This window comes from Phragmites australis, chromosome 1, assembly GCF_958298935.1.
Source record: "Phragmites australis chromosome 1, lpPhrAust1.1, whole genome shotgun sequence".
Taxonomy (NCBI): domain Eukaryota; kingdom Viridiplantae; phylum Streptophyta; class Magnoliopsida; order Poales; family Poaceae; genus Phragmites; species Phragmites australis.
Window position 1 is genome coordinate 26,048,504 of NC_084921.1, and position 6,000 is coordinate 26,054,503.

A 6,000-nucleotide genomic window follows, 5' to 3' on the forward strand; every position below is an offset into this window, starting at 1 on the left:
TCACGTGGCGCCCTCCCTCGGGGATTATCTCCCCGAGGTCCGAGAAGACCAAGTTCCGGGAGAGGGTGCTCGGGGCCATGAATAGTGGTCATCTAGTACCTGAGTTCCCCGATGACCCGAGAAGGCCAAATTCTGGGAGAGGGTGCTCGGGGCCATGAACAGTGGTCCCCGAGTACCCGAGTTCTCCGAGGACCGAGCAGTCAAGTTCCGGGAGAGGGCACTCGGTGCCATGAACAGTAGTCCCCGAGCACCCGAGTTCCCCGAGGACCAAGAAAGGGCATATCCGGGAGAGAGTGCTCGGGGCTATGAACAGTAGTCCCTGAGCACTCACAGTTCCCCGAGGACCTGAGAAGTCCTTCGCCGGTGGTCCCCGCAGGGGCTCAGTGATGAGGTGTCAATTGGTGAGAGGCCCGATGCTGCATTTAAGAGGACGTGTGGCCTGTCACTTCCAACCACTCCCCCCACGCCTGCTGTCAGCCCCTGCCACTCCCTGGCAGGGAGGCATGGGGTCATTTAATGCGGCGAGTCCCATCGCGCGACATCCGGCGCGCCTCGGGATAACATCGCAGAGCTCGAGGCATATCGCCTGCCGCTCTACTGTGTCAGACTCGCTCTGATCGTGCGGGCACGCGGGGTGCTCGGTGGCTGCCCGGTGGGCCCTCCCCGCAGCACCCGCCGAAAAGCAGGATGATGACGACAAGACCGGATGGGGGCGCGTTTTCAACCCTCCCCGTAACATCAAGCTGCAGCACATGATGGTTGCTTTCTATTTATGGTGCCTTGGAACTCACGCCATCCTTTCTGGGCACGCCATTCGCCCCGACGGGGTATAAAAGGGGGGCGGGCTCCCCGGAGAGAGGGGGGTCTTTGAGTTCAAACTCTGGATTGATAGATCGAACTGAGAAGATCGAGACACACAGAAGACAACGGCTTCTTCAAGACCGAAACAAGCTTACGAAGCTCTAGTTTTAGACAAACATCCTTGTAACACAAGAGATCCTCAGAGAGGCATTCCCTGAGCATTTATAGCATACACACAGGAGTAGGATATTACGCTCCGAGCGGCCCGAACCTGTCTAAAATCCCCAGAGCATTTATTTCCCACCTGCATCTCATTTACTCCCATTTATTTCACGTACGAGGCAGATTCAGAATCATCCCCCCGGTCGAATCTCAAAGGGGGTCCCTCCGGATCCCCGCTTGAGAAGTTCATCCTCCGACAGCATTCTACGAAGAATTTGGTATCAAAACCCATTTCGCTTCGGTAGCTCACTCGCAGAGTAATGGTCAAGTTGAATGTGCTAATGGTATAGTCTTACAGGGCATGAAAACTCGGGTTTTCGACAGGCTAAAAGCTTACTCGAAATGCTGAGTAAAAGAACTTCTCTTGGTACTATGGGCCATTTGTACTTCAACCAATAGGGCCACCGGTGAAACTCTATTCTTCTTGGTTTATGGAGTGGAAGCGGTGCTCCAGATTGAGTTGCAGTTCAGATCACCTCGAGTGGAAAGTTACTCCAAAGAAGGGCAGGAGCAATTATGAGTGGACGACATAAATTTGCTTGAGAAGTACCAAGATCGAGCATCTATTCGAGCAGCTAAGTATCAGTAGGCCTTGTGTAGATGCCAAAGCCAGAGAATCCAGCTAGGAAACTGCTGCTGGGGACCTCGTCCTGCGAAAGGTGCAGAAGTAGGCCCAGCACCACAAGTTATCGCCTAAGTGGGAAGGACCTTACATAGTAGTCAAAGTCACTCGACCTGGATCAGTACGGCTATCTACTTCAAATGGCGATATACTCGAGCACTCATGGAACATCGATCAACTCAGAAAGTTTTATTCATGGAAATGGTAGGTTAAAGGTAAGTCAATTACATTTGATTCGGTTAGCTACTCGATTATATAATTTTTTCTTTTCACTCTAATCTGTGTGGCTAGAGAAAAATTGGCAGAAAGGATCCACTTAGCTCTTGCAAATAATGAAGATCCACAACCTCCAAGAGTTTGGAAGCTTATGGACCCTTATTCGCCCTTGAACGAGTCGAGGAATCTGTTATACTCCTCCGTCGGCGACAGGTGGTCACTCTAGGAACTGGCCGCTGACCAGCATAAGGACCAAGGAAAGTGGTCGAGGCGAAGACCTTGCTGGAGCTGCTGGCCGGCGCTGGTGATGCCGAGTGGTCTTCTGCGTGGCGCATAGGCGATGACTCTAGGGTTCCACCGCCGAAGACCTTGATGTTGGCTTGGTCGATGATCCGGTTGAGATCACCACCATCCTTATTCCTCTCTGGTGCGGAGCGCTGCACAATATGGCTTGAAGCATAGGTCTTGATGTAACGACGATGATCTGCGGTCGGCGCTTCTTCCCTCTCCTTCTTAGGTCTGCCACTCGAGTACTCTTCATCGGAGGAAGCGATGATGATCATGGGAGGGACCAAGGTGAGAGGCCTAGGGGAGAGGACTTCTGGAATTGGATCAAGAGGCGAAGATGGAGTGGAGTCCATGGCTTCAAGCTCTACGAGTCCTATGAGGCAATGGGCAAAGGAAACAAAGGAGATGACATGAAGAACAAATGGCTTCGAATCCCCTCTATTTATAATGGGGGGAAGTCGAGACGTCATGATGGCGTCATGGCTTGTCTCATCTCTGCAAAGAGGGATGGATGGTCATTACGACGTGTCAAATTAGGGTTGCGGTGAAAACAAGCACAAATGGGAGTGGGTTTTTAATGCCCACCTACCCGGCGGTTTGAGTTTACTTGAGTAACCGCATTGCAGTTAAAACCATAACGCTCGGAGGCTTGCACTCTCGAGTATTCAGTCGAGAACGATGCATTGATACTCATGCTCTACTACTTGTTCTGATTATCACATCGAGTTTTTGATGCTTCTTCTTTGCTCTTCGTGTGGTTATAATATCAGTTGAAGAACCGGGAGCTACATCGTATGATGTTAGTGTTTATGTTCCACTTTACACTCGAATTCAATCATTGAGCGAAAAGATAGGGGGCCACACCAAGTATATATTGATGCATATGCTTTACTCTCTATCATGATTATCACATCAAACAGAGAGTCGGGGGCTACATCGCATACTTTCGATGCTAGAGCTTTACTCTTCGTTTGACTCTGTCATCAAGTACATAGTTGAGAGCTATAACACTATATGTCATCAATGGTACAGGTATGTCCTTTTCTACTCTTTGATCAAGTAATTTCTTCCTCGACCATAGAGTCGGGGGCTACATCACAATACCATATTCCTTTTATATGTCTTTTTTGCAAAATTTTATCTGGCTCTGCTTTGATCACATTGAATAGAACCAACGGAAGCATGTGTTGGGTCGATGATGGACAACTATACCTTAGGAGGCATAACAGCACAAAGATTGTCAGACATCTCACGCCTAACGGTCAAAAGGGTTTTGAAGTCCTAGTCTGTCTCGCGTGTGCTCTCTATCGAGTTCATATTTGTATCCTGATTGAATGCGCAAGTTGATAAAAGTTCGTAGAAAATTCAATATGCTCTTTCTTTTTCTAGTTCTGTACTAGTCTTTTCCTCATTATTACGGTCTTCTCGAGTATTCGAGGGCCGCACATCTAATGGCTTATCTAGTTAAGATTTTAGGTGTTGACAGATGCGTAATCATATGGCCTTGAGAATGATGACAACACGTACATATCAGTTATTGTATCTACTTTTGCTAATCCTATTTCATCGAAAAGGGAATAGCAGACAAAAGCATAATAGATTAGCAAAATGTAGTATTGTTACAGGTATTCTCATATCATAAAATGTTCTAAAAGTATCAGAGCCAAATGAATCATTAGTGCGAGGGACTCCCCTCACTATCATCATTAGGCAGGCTAAGCCTTAACAACTCAATTAAGGCTGGGACCACCGACTGAATGATTTGAACAAGCTTTGCGGCCTCCTTGCTAGTACAATTGAACCTGACTGTCACCAATGAGGTATCGAGCGTGGGATTGTAAGTATTGAGGATATCGAGCAATGTAGTGGCGTTTGCAGAGGCTAATTGGGTCATGCGGTCGAGTGTCTGCTCCTTCAGCTCTTGAAGATAAAGAACCGCAGCATTCCGTTGAGCAATAGCAGCATTCCGTTCAGTCTTCTTGTCCTTCATTTCGGCCCGCATGGTCTTCACTTGGTTCCTGAGTTTCTCCTGATATTTGGCGTCATCGTCAATTTTTTTCACCACGTCAGAAAGAAGTTTTTTCCTTGCTGTTACAGGAGGACTCAAGGCCCGAAGAAGGCAAACCAGAAAGTAACTTTTGTTAGTCACCCAATAATCGAATCACGCACTTGTGATCGGGGACAGACTTATGTTTGATTTTCTCTCTCTTGGCTTCGAGCTTGTTTTGGTGGTTGGCCTCGACGGCACCTGCCTGAGCACCTGTGACTTGGAGAAGAACCTTTATCGCTGGCCATGGGTCATTGGTTGGGATCGATATTGAGGTTTCATTTCCCTTGAGCTATAGGTCTTCTTTGGGCGTGCTCGAGGCAGGATCTTTAATCTGAAGAGTTGGAGTCGAGGCTGAGTCAACCGGGGAAGTCAATCCCGGATGGCTGGTCAAGACGCTTGCAGTCTGGGTTTTCGCCTCTGTCGATAGTCTGTAATCAATAGAATAAGGGAGGAGGAAAAGAAAAAACTGCCAGTCGAGATTAGGACCCAGGTCAAACCTCTTTGAAATCGGGAAGTACGAAATGATGCTTGACTTTGATCTTTTGGTGGTCACCTTCTTTGTTCTTGGATCGGCAGGCGGAGCTGGTGGAGTAGGTACACGTGGGACAGGCAAAGTCAAGGCATCTGTAGCCTGCAAAGAACTAGATGATAAAAAATTATTATCTTAAGTTTATCAAGTGAAAGTATGACCAATTAAAGAGCGATGATTCGATTGAAATTACCTCTTTGATCGAGTCATCGGGAATGATGGTCTCTCGAGTTGGTGATTATGAGGACGCGCCAGACGTCCCCTAAAAGAGCCACCCACGCTGGTTCATTGTTAGTATAATGACCAAGAGAAAATTGATAACTCAAGAAGAGTTACCTTTTCGGCCAAGTCATCGAGTGTGACAGTTGCTCGAGGAGGTGATTGAGGGGGTATGCTCGCCGTCCCCTAACAAAGGCCACCCATCCAAACCGAACGGATTCAAGTATCCACTTGATAATTTGAAAGGAAAATTAATAAGAAGGTAATGGGAATTTCAATTTTAGTGCTTGTGGGCTCCTTCGCTTGCGCTTGAGAGGGTTCGGGTCATGCAGTTGGTCAGAAGATGAGGACGATCTTTTCGGTCGAAGAGACCCCTCAGCCTCCTCATTGGCTGATCTTTTCCTCTTGCCGACAACGTCAGCAAAAGAAGTGCCATCGAGATCAAAGACTTTGCTCGAAAGGATGTGGTCAGACTGGAGCCTGCATTGATACAGACAGATCAGATCAAATGGACAATGATCGGTCCTGCTTTTCCATTAAGAAAATCCTCACATCTGGTCGAAGATTCGTAAGGGAATAAGGCAGAATGCCACATTTCGATGCTTCAGTAGAGAATAGCTTGTTTAATCGAGCAGTGACATCTTGTGCAAGTAGGGCTGAAAAAGAGAAGAAAGGTTATTCGATAAAGCTCGAAGGTCATGGCAAAAAGAAAAGGGCAAAGTGCTGACTAAGACTTACATTCGGTCACGTCCCTCGAGGCATCCTCATCTCCACTATATTCCCAAGTCAAGCGTGTCTGCACCTTCAAGGGGCTCAATCTCTTGCTAATGAAATCTTTAGCCACATGCCATCTGGTTAAGCCAAACTGCCTTAGCATGCCAATTCTGTTGGCGTAATAGGTGGTGTGGTCGGACTCGCGGTGTTCTTGTGTCCAAGATAGACTTTGGACGAGGAAAAGGCCTTTGTAAACTAAAGGAGAACCAATTGGGTCGGGATTGGAGACATAAAACCAAAGTTTTTTCCAATCCTTCGACCACGAGGAGGTTAGAGGAA